The sequence below is a fragment of the Danio aesculapii genome, chromosome 12 (assembly GCF_903798145.1).
Source record: "Danio aesculapii chromosome 12, fDanAes4.1, whole genome shotgun sequence".
Classification (NCBI taxonomy): Eukaryota; Metazoa; Chordata; class Actinopteri; order Cypriniformes; family Danionidae; genus Danio; species Danio aesculapii.
Genome location: NC_079446.1, coordinates 10,833,997 through 10,854,716, shown reverse-complemented (window position 1 = coordinate 10,854,716; position 20,720 = coordinate 10,833,997). Strand labels below are relative to the sequence as shown.

General features: G+C 37.1%; 1 protein-coding gene across 1 annotated transcript in view; it reads left to right on the top strand.

Moving 5' to 3' along the window:
* raraa (retinoic acid receptor, alpha a) overlaps positions 1 to 20,720 on the top strand; it is a 348,397-nt gene that overhangs the window by 130,243 nt on the left and 197,434 nt on the right. The window contains exon 2 of the mRNA XM_056468992.1: positions 3,659 to 3,717. The gene's annotated coding sequence lies outside the window, so the exon portion shown is untranslated. The remainder of the gene's footprint in view (positions 1 to 3,658; positions 3,718 to 20,720) is intronic.

The following is a 20,720-nucleotide window of genomic DNA, read 5'->3' as shown; positions in this document are numbered from 1 at the left end:
TACGACAATCGGTTTGTATTGTTTTTGTTTGTTTTTTACATGCGGTTGGACCATATCGTAGTAAACTGTATCCATCATTTCAGATTTGTGAATATAACATTTTTATTTGAGTTAGCAAACTGTCTGTCTGTTAAGCATAATTATAATTCTGATGTGTTTGGTGTGTTGAGTTGCAAAATCAGTAATATTAGAGTCTATTTCAGTTTGGATGCTGTCACAGAAGACAGGCAGCTTTCTTGGTTTTGTCTCTGCAGATGAGAAAAACTCAGACAAAGCAACATGGAAGACTCACGCACACACACTCAGACACAATGGACATTAGTCTCTCAGCTTGTGTCAGACTAGAGGGGATGGATGAATGAATGCTACAAGGGAGGAGAGATGAAAAATGGACCTCGTCCTGTTTTTCTTTTCCCCAGCCCCCTTCCTCTCTCTTCCCCCTTGCCTCTTCCTTTCCTAACCGCTTTGCTTTGTTTTATTCTCCTTTAGTTTTTTCCTCTTTCATACACAAGCACATTTTATCCAATGAAATAATTACTCATTCTACACCTTGCAAATTTTCTTGCACTGTGCTCTGTACATAGCTTGCTCACTCAAATAAAAACTTCACATGCACATATGTGAAATGCTGAAATTCTGTATGTTGTATTTTTCGTATAGTCTTAAAGGGCTAGTTTGTCCAAAACTAAAAATTTGGTCTTTATCTTTCACTTTAATGGCTAATTACAAAACACCACCAATGGGCATGAAAATTTCTTTAGATGATTTAGCAACATTGTGCAGATTTAAGAGCATAGAAGGTGCAGTATCTAAGTTTGACACCCAGTGGTTGAAGAAAGTATTGCACTCCTGGTTCAAAACAAACCCAAACGCAGGTTGCCAGATTAAGGACAGGAGCGAGTGATTTAAACTGTGTTCTAAATAAAAGCAACAGCACCCGATAGTAGGAATACTTTCCATATTAAAAGAAGTTTTTGTTCTAACCAACATCTCGAATTGGTATATTAGAAACGGCAACTATTTCTCACAGGTGAACAACAGAAAACTATGACAATAATCACCTCAGGTAAACCTTGTGTGCTTTATAATGTGCTAAATGCTAACAATGTGAGTTTGAATGCCATTTTACATGACATTTATTGCCATATACTAAAAGCAGCAGCAGATAGTTCACCTCAGATCTTGAAAATAAAAGTGGCTATTTGAAATTTAACTTAAGAACTGTGAAATAATGCAAACCAACATAAAGTGATTCAGTGAGTGCATATTCTGTGCTTCTGAATGGCTGTATTTAAATTTCTGTCCTGTTTCGTCAGGTGCAAACAGCCAAATTGCTCATCACTGCTTAGCTCGTCATGAAGCGTGTTGTTTGGACACGCTCACCTAACGTTTACGTTGCTAATATTCAGTGTTGGGCAGTAGCGTCGCTGCTTAACTACATTTCTCAGTAGTGTGGCGGTAGCGTCGCTACTTTATAAATCCAATAGTTTTTCAGTAGCGAAGCAATTTTTTTTAGTCAAGTAGCGCAGTAGCGTCAACACAAGCTACATTTACCGATCACAGATCAGTAAGTGACAGCACCAACATTCACGGAGCTGTGAGGCCGGTGTCTAGCCGATGAAGGTAAATCCATATGATGGCGAGAATGACGATTTCTTCTTCTTCCTGTTTTAGGATGGTTGACAACAAACTTTTTGGCGTGTTACTGCCACCTCTCGCTCTGGTCGGTGACGTCACAAATCAATCATTGGGCTGGCATGAGAAACTTGCTTAATGCAAAGATGACTGAGGGAGAGGAGTTTACTTTATATGTATATATATATATATATATAGTTTACTGTAGTAAAGGCTAAAGTATACTACGGTAATTACTATTATTTCATGATAGTTATTAATGATACTACAATATGTAAGTTAGTGTAATTTTCCCCTTACTATACTATAGTATAGTATTTTGAATGCATAACACCTGGTTTTATTTGATTTTTTTGTTTTTGCTGTTATATGCTATAATTTGTTTCTGTTTGGTACAATATTATTTTCAGTAAATAACTGAACCGAACAATTCTGCCTCATATGATTCATTGACAGTTTTAGTGATCACTTAGTTATGAAAAAAAGTAGCTTTTAGCTTAGCTTGCTATATTTCCCAGGGTTCAGCTTTTAGTGTAGTTAAGCTACATTTTAGGTAGTGTAGCTAATAGCTTAGCTCACTACATTTTTCAAGTAGCTTGCCCAACACTGCTAATATGTTCATTCATTCATTTTACTTTGGCTTAGTCCCTTTATTCATCAGGGGTTGCCACATCGGAATGAACCGCTAACTTATCCAGCATATGTTTTACACCACGGACGCTCTTTCAACTGCAACCCAGTTCTGGGAAACATCCATACACACTCATTCACACACATACTCTACAAACAATTTAGTTTATACAATTCACCTATAGTGCATGTCTTTGGACTGTGGGGGAAACAGGAGCACCCGGAGGAAACGCATGCCAACACAGGGAGAACATGCAAACTCTCAGAAATGCCAACTGATCTAGCTGGGATTCAAACCAGTGACCTTCTTGCTGTGAGGCGACAGTGCGAACCACTGAGCCACAGTGTTGCCCCAAAATATATGTATGCCTATTTATTTTTTGGCCAAAAATAAACAAATTCACAAAATAGACAAGTATTTTAAATACTGTATAAAGAACTATGAGACAACAACAAAACCCTTTTACAAGCAAAGATAAAAGAATTCAGAACTGGACAGCACCCATGTACTCAGCTCATTTGCCTTCTTACAATTACTTTGAGTAGATCAAGTTCAACTGTATTTATGTGAGATCTTCAACGAGATTTACATTTTCACAACTATTTGTGTTTTTGACAGTTCAGGTGCGAGGTAAATGGCTCACATGCTGTCTGATAGAACTAAAGGATCGCTCTGGTGTTACGTGACTCTACCTAATTGTTTGATCCAAGTCATCTTTTCATTCCTGAAACAATTTAAAAATAACCTATTTGGTAAACGAAATGTTCAGATGACGTAGAAAAAAGAAACATTTAAAACATACTTTTAAAAGTAATTTACAGTTATTTGAGGAGCGTACACAATAGTATTTAGTGTTATTAACATGTGGTTAATTTAAGTACTTCCCATACAATTTGTTTCGGACACACTCCTACCAAATGCATATTAAGTATAAGGTCAGTTCCAAAAATAGCTGTGTTCATGCATTTTCAGCGCTATTCTTCAATGCACAAGTTTAGTAAATACAGTACTGTGTTTTAACATCAAAAATACAGTTTGCACTGAGTCTGTTACTGTTATTTTATGACGTTGTTTGTTCATTTGTTTATTCGTTCATTTGTTTTTTTAGTATGTTTTTTTTTTTCTTTTTTTTTTCTTCATTCATTCAGTTTTGCATGTTTTGATACAAAGTAACATAATCAGCTACTGGCCAGCAATCTGTCATTTTGATAGTGCTTTATTCTGTATGCAACATTTTTGTGTTTTAAAAGGGAAACAAAGAACTAAAGAGGAGGCTTAACCGAACATTTTAAATACTCTCTCGGAACAGATTAAATGGAAGATACAACAGTAATATGTTATGTGTGTAACATGTTATTTGTGTAACATGCTTTGTCTTTTTCTCTCCTATAGAAAGAAACCAATGCAACTTGAAAAGACTGGTTCATCACAAGACAAACACAATAAACAAGGTATGATTTTTTATTATTATTTATAATTGTACAAAGTTTGCTAGTGTACCGTAAAAACTAAAAAAAGGGTGAGTATTTTTGTTGCTTCATCCTAAGGTCAGTGGAAATTTGGTTATATCCCAAAATATGTGACTAAATTGAGCTTGTTAGGTTTTAACATTTTTGTTATGATATAAAACATGTCAAAAATAAGCCAGTGACAAGGCACTTCAGGTTGATGAATGAAATAAATGGGATTTTGTGGAAAAAAATAAGAAAAATCCTGCCTGATAAGCATGCAATAAATAAGTGTGAAATAATACGATTCTTTGGGATGAGCAATAATATGCACCTCTATAATATGGTGAATAGTAAGTGTAGGAGCTATCAGGTTGATATTGAAAAACACTGTTCACTGATGTTTTAGTAGATTGTAATTTGACTCTCGATTATCTCAAGATCTTTATGATGTTATGATGTTTTTTGGACTGTAATGGCTTTAACTGATTAACTGGTTGTGCACATAATGGTACTGATATTAGATTATTTTTATGCCATATTATTACTATTTTTAAACATTCTTGTCAATTATTTTAAAAAAACTGAGGTCTATTGTTATTGTGTAAAATATATATTTTAGCAGATCTGGTTGTCTTTTAAGTTTTCTTTTAACATTCCTCGTTAAATACCTGCAATTGTCTGAAACAAATTGGTTTAAAAATGACCTTTTATTCCTCCTTATGCTAATTTATGTATTTCATCCATGAGAAATTAAGTATTTGTTACTTTGTTACTTCCTAATGCGTTGCCCTTGTTGCTGAATGTAGGATAGAAGTGGATGTTGGCAACCTCTAACAATGATAGCATAATTTGACATGCCTTATTATTAGAATGGGTTGCAGTGGCTGAGTAGTTAGCACTGTTGCCTCACAGCATGAAGATTAGTTCGAGTCCCGAGTTTTGAGATTCATTTCTGTGTGGAGTTTGCATGTTCTCCCAGTGTTTGCGTAGGTTTCTGTTGGGTTTTCCACAATCCAAAGACATGCAGTATACAGTGCTCAGCATAATTGAGTACACCCCATTTTAAATGTGTATGAATATTTTATCCATTTCTCAGTGAATATAGGCAATGGATTTTGGTGCATTTAAACAAAACTGATTTATTAAACAGATATATTTATTAAAATAATATTTTAGTCACCAAACATATTTAGAAATTGAAAGATAATACAATTAATTCAAGCAAAATAATGAAATAAATTGCAGCCTACAAAATTCAACAGAATTTTTCTTTTCTCTCTTGATTTTTCCTCTTTTTTTTTTAAATGTGTATTTTATATTTTTCAATATAAATTTGGATGTACTAGTTTTTGGACCGTTTTTATAAGTTATTTTGTTAGATAAGCTCCAGATTTGGCTTCAGTACTGACTAATCTAACGTATATGCACAAATATATTATTGTATGGCTTACTATTAAAGATATGAATCTAAAAGATAGATTTGTGAGGGGTGTACTTATATATGCTGAGCACTGTAGGTGAATTGGGTAAAACAAAATGGGCCTTAGTGTATGAGTGCGTGTGTGAATGCGAGAGTTTATGAGTGTTTCCCAGTCCTGGGTTGCTGCTGGAAGGGCATCCACTGTGTAAAACATATGCCGGAATAGTTGGCGGTTCATTTTGCTGTGGCGACCCCTGATAAATAAGGGACTCAGCTGAAGAAAAATTAATTAATGAATGAATATTATTAGAACAGCTCTGGTCACACTTATATATAGGAAGTAGGCCGTTTAGACAAGTTCTTAATGACATATACATTTACTCATTTAGCAGGCGTTTTTATCCAACGAGGATAAAAGAAGCACTACAAATCAGGGTACCAGAGAGTAGAATATTATATAGATGCTATTATAAGTCTAATATGCTAAATATAAAATTCTAAAAATAAAACTGTAAATATGTGTGGTGTTGTAAAACAGTCTCTTACAATCCAGTATACTCACAGTGTTTCAGAATGGATTTTGTTTTCAGTTTTCTACATTTTCTGCATGCATACAGTCTCACAATGCGTGAGAGCACTCTGTGTGAGAAACTGTATCCATATGCTTTTAGGACACACTTTATTTTAATGGTCCGTTTGTTGAATTTAAGTTACATTGCCTCTACATTCCAACTAATTCTCATTAGATTATAAGTAGACTGTTAGGTTAGGGTTAGTGTAAGCATGTACTTGCAAAGTTTCTTATAGTCAGTTAAATGTCTGTTGAAGGAGCAGTATCAACAGATATTAAGCAGACAGTCTACTAATACTTAAATGGTCCATCAAAATAAAGTGTTACCTGCTTCTTTCCCCCATTTCTAGTATGTTGAGTGAACTGAAATGCAGAAGCAAAGTTGGGAGTCATGTATTTTGTTACCAATTATAGTACCACTGTGCATGACATGACTTTAACTACTGTGTACTAACATTTAAATATTTATTATGGTGAAGTGTATAGTACATAATGTGTGTTTTGAAAGTGTACAATCATAAATGTTAAGGGAAACATCTGTTGGCCAATCAGACAAAATATTTAAAATATATCAGTGTATTACTTCTCCTTTATAAATGATGCTGATGTTGTTGTGAATCAATTGCTTATTGAGGCATTTTAAGAACTGCTTAATATTGTCGTATGATCCAGTATTTTGATTTGTGTGCCTTACTCAAATACAGTCAACACATGCTGGGAGCTTTTGTACGCAGTGCTGTGTATATTTCCCAGTGGATAAGCCGTGCTGTTTGATTACCCATGATACTACTTGTGTGTAGCAGAGTCACGCTGTGTGTATTGTTTGATAAGCCATAATCATAAATCCTAAAAGCTAATCACTCGCCCACTCTGCACCCAATCAAAACACAGCCACATTACCCAGCGCTGGGCGCTATTGAGCTATCCATCATGAGCAATATCAGCACCCTGTGTGTGTGAGAGAGAAAGATGTTGCTTCCCGTCGGCTTTTCTATGGGAGTGTGTCAGCGTGTGGGGGTTAGTTTGGTTTGTAATGTGAGGTTGTTTATGTGCATGCGCTCACCCAAAATGCAAATTCAGTCATAATTATCTCATCCTTCTGTTTTTCCTAATAAATGCTTTATTTTTTGTTCATATTAAAAAGCCGATATTCTTAACCCTCTATTGTACTGTGTAGCCTGCAGGCAGCATAACCTATTTAAGTGATTTTAAAAAAGTGAGATGCTCATTAATTGGTTAACACTATTTTAAGTAGGAGAACTCAGATACCAACCAACAAAAATGCTAGGTAGTAGTTGCATGACCCAGAAGGGACCGTTTCTTCTTTCAGCAGTATCCATATTTTCTCTAAAGAAAAGAAAGAAAAGCTTTTTTTTGTCATCTGTATAATTGTCACCTTCATTGGTATGCATTATATACAGTTGAAGTCAGAGTTATTAGCCCCCCTGTCTTTTTTTTCCCCAATTTCTGTTTAATGGGGAAAATATTTTTTCAACACATTTCTAAACATAATAGTTTTAATAACCCATTTCTAATAACTGATTTATTTTATCTTTTTTCCATGATGACGGTACATAATATTTCACTTTATCTTTTTCAAGGCACATCTATACAGCTTAAAGTAACATTTAAAGGCTTAACTAGGTTAATTAGGTTAACTAGGCAGGATAGGGTAATAAGGCAAGTTATTGTATAACAATGGTTTGATCTGTAGACGATCAAAAAAAAAAAGCTTTTGACACTAAAATATATTTAAAAAAATTAAAAACTGCTTTTATTCTTGCCGAAATAAAACAAATAAGACTTTCTCGAAAAGAAAATGATCAGAAATACCGTGAAAATTTCCTTGCTCTGTTAAACATAATTTGGGAAATATTTAAAAAAGTTAAAAAAATTCAAAGGGGGACTAATAATTCTGACTTTAACTGTATGTCATAAGATATTTTTAGGAAATTACATAAAACTGCATTTTGCCTTAAAGGTGCAGTAGGTGATCTGCCCAAATGCTAACCGGGTAGCATAATATGTTTGAAACACAATCCCTACCCTGCTGTCCAAAGCCACGCCTCCTGAAATAATCAGCGCGCTCTCCTTAAAGATGACAGTGACCCACTAGATCATGTCATTCGCCAGTTAGAAAACTTTATAGTACTTTATAATACTACAATTACAAAGGAAAATTTTTATTTTATCTAGGATATTTTCAGTTGTGTAGCAAGCAAAACTTGTCATAATGTGCAATATTTCATGAAACTGAAATTAGTCACATCAATCGTCCACCGGATGATTTCAGTGGCTGAACAACTCTCCACTGCATATAGGAATGGGTATCGTTAAGGTTTTAATGGTATTACTACTTTTAATATTGAACAGAATTGACAACACTTTATTTTATTATTACGTTTTTTAATGTAAAATAAAGCAAAACCAATAATTGTATAACAAATAAATAAAAAATTTCCTGTAAAAGAATGTACAATGGTTTGAAGGAAAATCACTGTTTTTAAACTTTTTATCATCTGGAGTAAAATCAACATTTTTGCCTTTTCTGGCAGAAGTCAGGATCTTTCTTGGTTCGTGTGCTCCCTGCAGTTGAAAAATACCCTCTTTTACTTGCAAAATACAGTTAAATAATCTGATTATGAATTAAGAGATTAAGAGACCTTATGTGACTGACTGCTAGCATAACGATGTGGATGATGTACCTTTAGCTAGTCAGCCAAAAACTTTTCGTGTTTCTGCAGTTAATGCACTTTTGAAAGATGCTTAGCCAGATTGCTTGGATTTCTGCTTATACAAGAAAACAACTTGTTGCATTTGTTGCAACGGGCATTGTCGCTGTCCACTTGGGAAATACAACCCGTTTGGTTCTCTCCACCACTCCACCAGCTTACAAGCTGTGCGTGCGCACTAGTCTGTGTTGCGAGCTATGTGCTTTCGCTTAGCACGAGCCTCCACTGAGCACGTAAGCACAGCCGAGAACCGTGAAGGCTTTTATATTTGATGCGCTCGCCATTATACTATTGAATGAAAACACAAGCATTTCTCATGTGAGATTGCCAACTGTGCAGACAAATATCGCAAATTAGAAAAGGTTGATCAGTTAAATTATGCTACTGTAAGTTATGTTTATTCAGCAATAATTCTCCAGTGCGATAGCAGAACTGTTAACGTCTCAGACCTTATAGATACTTCGGTCTTTTATAATTTAGCACCGATACCGATAAAGTACCGAGTTTCGGTACCCATCCCTACCTCCATATAACCCATTCAATCAACAAAATCTACATAAGCTTTGCGTGACTACAATAGTTTTAAAACATAACATTACCTGTCTAAAAGAAATACTTAAGCCATGGTGTCATCCTTCCTCCAGTGTGCAAAAGTAACTCCAATATTGATTCAGCATTTTTAAGTTTTGATTCAGCATTTGTTTTTACTGCTGTCACTCTCTCTCTCTCTCTCTCTCTCTCTCTCTCTCTGTCTCTCTCTTTTGTGTGAATGCGGGCCACGTGCACGTGCAACCAGCGGATCTGAGGTGCGCAGTTGTACAAATCTACATTTGTTGACAGTTTGGGCTACTTATTAAAATTATGGGATTTATCGGTCTGACAATTTTTAATTGGATGAACATTTTTTAGTTTGTATGTAGTATGTAGTATGTCTTACCCAGAATATAAAAATACATATAAATACATTTAGATTATTTACTTTAATCAGTACTATTGAACCATGAAGAGATTTTTAACCAGCACAACAAAATGTGTCTGAAGACAATGCATACTTGCCAACACTCCCGTTTTTCCCAGGAGTCTCCCATATTTCCGACCCATCTCCCATTTTGTTCTGTCTCCCGGAAAACTCCCCCAGCATGCCACTCTTCCGCCTCAACTTAACACCAGGTAGGTAGGTTTGCAAACATGTGTACTTCTCATTGAGTCTACCTTATACTTCAGCCGTTTGCATTTCTCGCGATCACAGAAGCTCCCTGGGATCTTAACTAGCATGCGTTTTAGAATTCTAAACATAGGTTTCTATCAGGGTACACTCAAGTTGACGGCTGATCGCCGCGGACCGCTGCAGAAACCTATGTTTAGAATTAAAAAATGCGTGGCGCGACGATTCGGGACACTTCATGTTTCTGCCGCGCCACAGAGAGTGTCTGGTGTGTCGTGTCGCGGCTTCGAGCGGCGCATCCGGTGCCTCAGTCAAAGTTAATTCAGTGTGCGTGGTTGTTAGTTTCTGTGTACAAGCTCGGCACTTGAAACTAGCACACAGTTGGCTGTAAAACTGTACAAAGACACATGATTTTGTACTCTCTGCTTGGTACATATACGACTGAATGCGGATCCTCTCAGTCTGCCTGTCTGTGTTGCAAACACAGAGCGGGTGAGCTCATGGCCCCGCCCCCTTGTTACGTTGGGCAGGAAGCCGAAACTAGTCTACATGTGAAGCAACACACCCCTAAATCAGCGAACTGTGGACACGCCCCCAACATGACACTTTTTAACACATTATAATAAAAAAATCTGAATTGTGCTTTAAACTGAACCTAAACTGGCACACTCAGAAGAACCATAATATTAATATTAAATCATAAAAAAGAGGTAAACTATGTGCCCTTTAAAGCCTGGTTTATACTTCTACGTCAAGTGATCGGTGTAACCCACTGCGCATGCCTTGCGCATTGTTGTGCATTTATACTTATGCGCGCTGTTTGTGTTGCTCTGCAATAACACTTCCGAAATGCTAGCTGGCAGTAAGGTTTTTATGTTCCTCTGTGTTGAGTTTCTTCGCTGGTGTTTTGCTTTTCTGAATGCTACCTTAATGTACAAGTAGCTAAAACTCACTTATTTTAAGGCGGGAACCGGGAGACGTGCAGCAACTTTAATCATAAGGTAAACACAAAACAAAAGTTTCCATCTGGAGCTCCTTCACGGGACTCGACACTTGTAAACACTCACTCCAACGGGTTTGCATGACTCGTCAGCGATACCAAGCCAACCAATCACAATGCTTGTGCTAAGCATTGTTGTGACATATAGTTAAATTTTTTGAGAGGCGCGTGTCAGCGTTGGCCACAGCGAGGGCTATGCGTCCACGCCCAGACTGCGCTGGAGCTTACACGTGCCTTAAATCAGCCTTAAGCCAACTGTAATAGGTCAGTTCACATAACACCCCCACCCATATGTCGTTCCAATCCCCTGAGACCTTTGTTTATCTTCAGAACACAAATGAATATATTTTTTATTAAATTAGAGAGCTCCCTCATCCTTCATATTGTCAAAAAATTCCATGCAACTTCAGTGGTCCAACTGTAATCATAAGAAGCTAATACTTCTCTCCATGTTCGTGTGGGTTTCCTTCGGGTGCTCCGGTTTCCCCCACAGTATAAAGACATGCAGTATAGGTGAATTGAATAAGCTAAATTGTTCATAGTGTATGTGTGTGAATGCGAGAGTATATGAGTGTTTCCCAGTGCTGGGTTGCAGCTGGAAAGGCATCCGCTGCATAAAATATATGCTGAATAAGTTTGCGGTTCATTCTGCTGTGGCGACCCCTGATAAATAAAGGGACTAAGCTGAAGGAAAATGAATGAATGAAAAAAATTCTAGATACAACTATAGCACCTATATTTTCTCTCCCTTGTCAGGTCAGTGTGCAAGTCAGCACAAGAGGTACAATGTTGCCTTTGAACAGTTAGAAATGTAGATTAGAAATGTTTTTTTTATTAAAATAAAATGTATAATTTTTCAAACCAGATAAATATATTTTTTCAAAAGATTTGTAAAAGACTGATTATTTCAGTAAATACATTTTTTTCCTGAATCAAAATGTGACAAAATGCAACAAATTATTATTTCACTTATATATTCTAGAATATTGAAAATGCTTATGTTCTCACATGCAGTCTAAGTGAATTGGATGAACTAAATTGGCCATAGTGTATTTGTGTGTGTATGGGTGTTTCCCAGTACTGGGTTGCGGCAGCATTAAAAAATATGCCAAAGTAGTTGGTGATTCATTCCACTGTGGTGACCCCTGAACAATCAGTGACTATAAGCCGAAGGAAAATGAATGAAAATGCTTACTGATATTATATGTTAATTTTTAAGCAGGACAATCATCACAAATGAGCTAAAAAGGGCAGCTTTTAACTGAGATTGACACTACATATCTACAACTTTGGTTATGTAAGTGTTCATTTTTTTATGTATGATATTTCTAATGCAAATTGTCATGAAGTGCAACCACAAGGTTTGTTACAGTGGTCAAAAATAGCGCAGTGGTAGTTTTTATACAACCTCATATACAACAATAGAGGACATAATGTACATCAGATCCTGTTCTTTCTTCTTGGCATTTGGTGACAAGAAGGCGACAAGCGTCATTTGAGCGCTGGTTGACCATGGCTCATTTCTGTGTGCTGTCACTTTAATATTATGGTGCCATGTCTCGGCTGCGTATTTAAAAATGGAACTTCCTGTGTTGTCTTTTCATCGGCATTTTACACACACTGGTGACTAATCAGCATTCAGCTGCGACTCTAGCTCCAATATTTTGTTATTATTCTGTTGTACTTTTTGGAAAGGGTGCCATAAATGTGGTACGGTATGGTTCGGTATAGTCAGTTGACAGTGGAAACAGACATAAATGTGTGCCGTGCTGTACTATACCGAATCGTACCCCTCAGTGAAAACAGGCCATTATTCCCACAGCTTTGGTGTTTGCTTAAAAAAGTTATCATTTTTGGTGCTTCTAAATGAATCAACAACCCCTTGTGAATGGTGACAATCCCTTATGTCCACCTAAAAAACAATTACCCTTTGAATAGGGCTCAGGTTGCTCTTCCATATTAACTATATACGATTTTGCATATTTTTTGCTAATATGAGCTAACCAATTGGGTAAAAACAATATCTTTGTTTATAGTCCCTAAACGAATACTTTAAATAAAAAGCGCTTCTGGACAAAAATGCCTGTTTCACATTGGATACACAAACCAAGTAGTGTAGACGCAGAGAGAGTGTACTGTATATGGAGCAGAAACTGCATCTTCTGGTTAGGCTTTCATTCATGCAGTGTTTGTTGAACTGCAGCATATGTACTTCAAATACAGACAAATACAATCCATGTTGCGCCATCTTTTTAAGGTGTTCTCATCCAGGATGTGTCTGTGCTTTTATTTCAGCCAGCTAAAATGCTACTTTTATCTCATTCTTTCTGGTTTAACACTAAACATTAGAAATTGCTGGAACTAAACCTCTCATCAACATAAAGGATCAAAACCCTACACCAACCTTTGCTGATGAGGAGCCTGTTTTTTAGACAGAGAACTGGTCCAAAATTCACTTTATTAATGAAAGCTAATTTAAATTATCTGAGTTTGATGAGAAATATAATGTTCACTATATCAAACTAGGGGAAAAGTGTGTAAATAACTGGAGAAGTAAGTGTATTTATTTGAAGGACGTTTTTTTTTTTTTTTTGCAACAAATGTTATGTTTGTTTGTTTTTTTTTCTGTATGGAGTTTGCATGTGTTTCCCCCAGATACTGCGTTTTCTTTCTCATGTGGTGAATTGGGTAAATTGGCTGTAGTAAATGAATGTGCGTATGTGTGATTGAGAGAGTGTATGGGTGTTTCCCAGTGCTGGATTGTGGCTGGAAGGGCATCCGCTGCATACAAGATATGCCAGAGTAATTGGCGGTTCATTCTACTGTGGTAACCCCTGATAAATCAGGCACTAATCCAAAGGATAGTGAGTAGGTGAGTATGTTATAGGCAGGGCCTGACATTAACACCCGCCACATGTGGGTAGATTTCAGCTCTGGCGGGTTAGACAGCCACCTCCACTAGCCACTTTGGCTGGTTGGAAATCAGTTTTACATTGTAGTTTTCTTAAAAGCAGGGTTCGACAATAAAGATTGCCCTATATTCGTGCAAATGTGATCTTAGAATCGAGAAGCAGCACGACTGACAAAAATAACTGTTCGCGCGAGCAAAAGAAAGCAGATGAATATGAGAGGATGATCACTCGTGCGCATAGGTGATGTGATGCGCTCGCAAGCATGTGCACTCCCGTTTACTTGCGCAAAGCAACCCTGCCTAGAGGAAACGCATATGGTGCAATCAGTTCTCTTTGAAATAGACTGGACAAAGAGCGATGATCGTGCACCCACAGTCCTGCTGCTTTCAAGAGCTCAGGTTTTTAAAAAAAACACACATATTCTTTTGTAAGCAGCAGCGGTCACTGCTTTCATTTAAATGATTCTTTGAACAGATTATTAACAGGCCTAACATTATCCGTGTGCGCGTGATCATCCTTTCATTATCAAACACAGTATAGCTGCGTCCCAAATCGCATACTTATGCACTATTCTACACCATTTTGTAGTATAAATAGTGTAAGTAGTGCATTCACACTGAAAATCTAAAAATAATAAGTGCACTTTAATTACCCGGATGATGCACTCATTCAACCGGTAAAATGAAGTGTGGAATGTTGGACACTTCACTCACTCAACAACCGCAGGTTTGTTCACGTAGCAGAAGGGGCGGAGCTATCAGGCGCACATGTTGGATAACTTTATTTCTTTTGCATGGTGAAAGCAAAAAATTCTCCAACGAGAGTGATTATAGCACCTCCCAATGGTGAATGCGGTTATACTCATGGCAGGAATTATTTGATAGTTTGGTCATTTATTTCACTGGGAAATGGGTTGAATTTCCGGTTAGTAAAAAACATTAGTGTCCCATTTGGGACAACACTACATACATATACTATGCTGTTGAGCGTGTAAGTGCATAAGTACATAGTGCATGAGTGCATAGTGTATAGTGTGCGTTTGAGACACAGTTTAAGTTTTTTTTACCTGCTTTCTTTTGCAATCAAAGTTCAATCAAAGATTGAAGGGATGTATCATCATTCAAATAGAATAAGGTTTGTTGGTCCATGTCACAGGTAGATGTGGAAATCCTCTCTGGTTTATTTATCCTCTTATTTTAAGAAAAAAGTGAAAACAATCAGGGCTGCTCAAAACAATATTTACTCCGGAAAATATCTTTTATAAAACTCAGACTCATTTCCTCTTAAACTCATTGTATAAACCATAATAAAGCTGGGTTGTTTAAAAACAAGATTTGCTCAAATATGGACCAACCATTAAAAGGTGTCATTTAAATTTATTTGATTAAATATGGGGTGACGCAGTGGCACAGTAGGTAGTGCTGTTGCCTCACAGCAAGAAGATCGCTGGTTCGTGCTTTGGCTGGGTCAGTTGGTGTTTCTGTGTGGAATTTGTATGTTCTTCTTGCGTTCGCGTGGGTTTACTCCGGGTGCTCCGGTTCCAACCCCAACCCCCCCCCCCCCTTCCAAAGACATTAGGTATAGGTGAATTGGGTAGGCTAAATTGTCCGTAGTGTATGAGTGTGAGCGAGTGTTTAAGGATGTTTCCCAGAGATGGGTTGCAGCTGGAAGGGCATCCCCCTTGTTGGTGGTGGTTCATTCTGATGTGGCGATCCCGGATTGATGAAGGGAATAAGCCGAAAAGAAAATGAATGAATGAATAAATTAAATGTTGGGTTTGTCAATATTTGATCCGATTTAAGGTTACAACAACCCAGCATTTTTTGGATTGTAATTTACAGTGAAGAGCTAAAAGTCAAATTTTCTGAAATTGAATGAAGGTTGAAGTCTAAACGACATTGATACTTGTCTTGTAATCACATATTTCTTGACTGTTTTGTATATTTAGGCACTTCTATTTAAAAAAAGCACTATGAACTCACTGTTAACCATGATTTTTTTGTTTCCATTAAAATGATACATCTTTGATTTAATAGAAATAATGAGTGATGGCTAAATGAGGATTTTTTAAGTAAACATGTCATGATGTTTTTTCCACCCCAAGTAGATTTCTGCAGCTGAAAAGGGCATGGAATTGTAATTTTCCTCCTCGTATGGGCGTGGCTTGTGTTCAGCAATCTGTTTATCTCTCGACCAATCATCTGGCTGATGTGGTTTGGTACGGAGGCGGGGAGGGTGGCGTAATGACAGACGCCGGTGCGTGTGAGTAAAGGGTAGCGGTGGCGATGGCAGTTGCAGTGTCATTAGCGCGCGCCCTCGAGGAGAGATTAGTCTGATTTATGGTGAGCGACGCTAATGGAACAGATATGGCTGCTCTCGCACCCTGCCATCCACGCTAATGAAAGTTTTGTGCAAATGTGAAAGAGAGCTCTGCAGAGCTGAGGCTCTCAACAGCACAACATCCCCTCTTTGTTTTAGTCTAATTCAAGTCTTTCTGTTAGTGACTTCAGGTTGAATATATCAGTCTGTCATTAATGCAATGACCTTTAAGTGTGTCCATTTCATTTTGTTTTCTGTCTTACGTCACCTTTTAATAGTTATTTTACTGGAGTCGACAAATACTCTACAAATATAAATGTTCGCTACTCTGGGTTATTCAAGTGTTTCGGTACATCATAAAATATATAGTAAAAGCAGTTTTATCCAAAACAGATGAACGGTGATATAGAAAAGTTTACTATATGCCAGTTCTTAAATGTATCAGTGATTGACCCTAAAAGGTTAATGTTCATGTTTGAAAATAACATATTTAGACTAAAATATAACTTAAACCTAAACAATAATTTTAACAAAAGTGAACCCAACAATGCCATTTTATCTTAGCTTTTTTATTGTGGGGATTGTACAAATCACGGGATTTGTATCAAGGTGTTCAACATCGCAATTGCAGGACTGTACCAGGTGAGTTATCAAGCAAGTTTACCATGCCAGAAAAGCCATACTGTAGTTTGATGGCTGTAATGTCAAAGCAGTTGTTTAACAAACTGATTAACTGACAAACTGTGTTGACAGGTCTTAACATTATGCAAGGAATGCACAAAAAACGGCTTCTGTTGTTATAGTTTATGTGAAAAGGACCACAATTGGTAGTGTTTAGAAACTGCAGTAACTTCCAGTGAGCCTGTACTGTTATTATTTCCTTTCATATTTAGTTTTTCCTAACATTATACTGCACTCTTATACCAAATATCAGCATGGCTGTAATACTGTATGGGTCAGTAGGTCAAGAGCTAATGTTCTTCAAAAACAACTTCAAGGCAATTTCATGTAAATTCATAGGTTGTGAATTATATAAAAACATGACACTTGTTACATTTTGTAGGCATAAAAGTGTTTTTTAACCTCACTCTTAAAAATAACCATCAGTGGGGAGTAAGCAGACTGTATGAACATATACAAATTATGAAAATATACAAATTATATTGTTCAATTTCATTAAAATTGGCCAAGTCACCAAAATGTAAAAAATTATTAAGTGTTTCGAGGATGCTAAAATGTTCTCACAATGGTAGATCTTTTACTTATTTTGAGATTGTCCTCTTTACAAGTACACCATGTTTAACATTGAATCAAAGTGAAAATAGTCCTCAATTTTTTATAAAGTGGCGGCAAATAGCAAAAAGAAAAATTTAATTTGCTGTGACCGGAGAAGCCACTGTGGGCCTTTTTTCTCACATTCAGTAATAAATTACTTGTGCCTTAAGATTTTTTTTTTACAATGATCAGTCTGCTGGTTTGTCCATTGATGTTGTCTTATCATATTCATTTTTGTTATCACATGATCTGTTAAAACAAAATCATATATTTTTTGATGGGCATGCTGAAATGTATATCCATTCTAGTTTATTTTTTGTAACAGGGTTAAAAGTTGATCCTACTCGGTTGTATGCAAAGTCTTTTATGCACATTTTCAACATGTATGCGCATCTTGGGGTTTACATTAAAGGGTGGTTCACTACATTATCATAATTGAAACAATGTAGCAGTGTGAACATCTTTGAATGTAAGACATGTTTTACAGAGTTGGCTTAGCAAAGCCTACAGGGAAGTTTGGGCAGTACAAAAAATACATCCGGGTTAATAATGTCATGTAAGACCCTTTGGTTTAAAACCCAGGAAACACTTCATTAGCGTATGCAATTTCTGTGCATTCCACATTTGAAATAATCGTTCTTGAGACTTCAATTCGCAAAAGATATGTGAAACAACTTGCAAGAGTTGTGTTTGCATGGGTTCAGCGTCTTCTTTCTAGTTCTTCATTTTCTGTGTCTAATTTAAGCTCAAACTGATAAGGCCGCACTGACATTATTTACACACTAGAGCACATAATTAGAGGCATGACGTTTCCTGGTGATGTGGAGCCGATCCGCGAATCACAACATTTGGGGCTTCATTTTATTGATCTAAGCGCAAAGTCTAAAGCGCAGGGCGCAAAAGCATTAAGGGTGTGTCTAAATCCACTTTTGCTATTTTAAGGATGGAAAAATATGCTCTACGACCCGGCGCAAGATCTAACAGGGTTGTACTTATTCTTTTAATGAGTTATGGGTGTGTTTACAGTATAACGTGCATTAGACCAATCAGAGTCTCATCTCCCATTCCCTTTAAGAGTCAGTTGCGTCTCACCATGGTGCATTTCTTATTTACATGGCGGACTTACTAAACTAAATGCCTCACTAGTGAGCAAACAGAGAAAACAGACCATTTGCGCGAGGAAAAAGAATGAGCCTCCTCCATTTGGCCTGTTTACTTTCTATTTACTTTACTTTTAGTCTTTACTCCATTACTTTCTTGGATAAGGAAACGGGAAAACTCACTCCACTCCACTTAGCTTACATATTTAATATCTTTTGTTAAGCGCAAAGATTTGTTTCAAAACTATTTCCAAATTCAGTTCTATTTTCCAGAAAACAAATAAATGAACAACAATAACAAAGTGTGGTCAGAAAACAGTTATTTCCAAACACACATCCATTTCTTATGCCCCATATGGTGATGCATACGTCTCCAAAACTCGACAGGTGGACAAATCTAAACTTGTTTTTATTAAAAATGTTTAGAATAAATAACACCGCTAATAATAATAACATTATACAAATGAAAGTTGTCATGAATAAACTGAAAAAAGATCCCCAACATAAAGAAGGCACGGAGGAAGTGGTTTTCATATTTATGTGGAAAATCACATCCTTTAATTTTTTTTTCATTTGTAAAGATATTTGCGTATTGCTGTACACCCTGTGTGTATTAAGCAATGTGTAAGCGTTTGGACTTGCATAGGCACAGGATTAACGTGCTCTGCGCTGGACTTTAGACTAGCTTTTAGTTCAATGCTGTGGTCTATTTCAGTTTCCTCACCTCCCTTTCAGACTGGCACACCCAGGAGTCCACAAAAAAGTGGCACAAATGGATTTTCTATTTAAACAACGTGGCGCAAAACATGAAAATTACTGTTGCGCTGGTCTGAAAATAGCTACAAATAGCACCTTATTGTGCCGGGTGTAAGATAGGGCCTATAATGTTAGCTGACCAATAAGAGCCCATTGAGGGAGGATCTTCAGAGGAACCAGGAAATGTGATATAGCAAAATAGCTGAGTAGCTAAATAAATCTAAGGTAAGATACGTAAAAAATGTATGTATTGTAAAACGTGATTTTGTTTTACAAATGAAGCATGAGTACATTTTTTGCACCCCATAAACACAACCAATCCCTAAAAACCCCCTTTGTAAACTTTTTATGCACGATTCCAAAATGCATGTAAATAAGGTGAATGGAAACTAGGACTGTTTGAAGTATCAAAGTTTAATAACGTACATTTCCTGCTAACATGATTTTAAACACCGTTGAATGGCCATTGTGTTCATGTGCTAAAGTGATACAGACATCCCAAGTCTCAGAAGTTCCGGGAGTTTCCAGCAAATGCATAGAGACTCCTGGATGCCCGCAAACGATTGATAATCACCTGGAAATCGCGCGTCTCCCGCCGGTTCTTAAATACATCACACACCGCATCCCTCCCAGCTCTTCAGGTACTTCGGGCGCAACTCAACCCATCGCTCTCCAGGTACTCACCCCCACCGCTCTACAGGTACATATGCCGTCAACCCACTGCTCTTCAGGTACTCACCCCCACCGCTCATCAGATATGTTGTTGTGCACCATCATCACTCCCTCCCCCCGCTCATCAGATATGTCGTTGCGCACCATCATCACATCACTCCCTCTCCCCGCTCAACAGATATGTCGTCGTGCACCATCATCACAACCCCCAACATATGAGCGATAATCTGATTGACACGGTTTGAAATGCTTCAGTTTCTGTGTATCTGTGTTTGCACTTGGTGAACAGTTGTGAAGAGTTCAACACAGTCATATATGTTGAGGACGCGAACACAAAGTGGTGTGGTGTTTAAGAACACACTTAAAAGCATTCAGCATGTCAACGTGAAATAGTCTATTTTTCTAATTACAATACCAAAGTCTTTTCTGTTGACATCTTTAATAGAAACATACCTGTCGCTACTAATTTCTTATCCAGAAGAGATTTAAAATGGTCAAAATATTGAGTGATGATTGTCCATCGACGCCTGTCTGTTCAGCTGCCCCTTCATTTTTGCATGCAATCTGATCACTTTCTTTTTTACGTGCGATCGGATCTAAACTTGTATTCGGATTAAACTCATATCCAAGTTCAATAACTCTTTCAGGACATGCGCTTGGACTTCCATTACCGTAATACACCTAAAACACTGTAAAAACCTGGCAGTGCTGTCTCTTAACTGACAAGATATCTCATCAATAGGGCAAGAGTTAATATAAGAATGTGAACACCTTAAACTAGTAATTAAAGCATGGCATTAACACTTGTAAATTAGGTCAGCTGATCTCTTTAGAAAGAATGCGTTCATGAATTCTAAATGTAGTGCATGTCTGTTTGTGGTTTGAATGTTGTTGTTTTATTTTTACACTGAATGCATCAGGTTGTTTTAAGGTTGTAGATAAAGGCGGTTGCAATGCTGAGAGTGTTGATGAAAAAGAGTGTCACACATTTGGAGAAAGGGATCGTTTCCAGCTGGATGTGTCAAACGAAAAGTTTGCTGGAACTTCAAGAGCATTTCGTTGGCTGGTGTGTGCGAGTGTG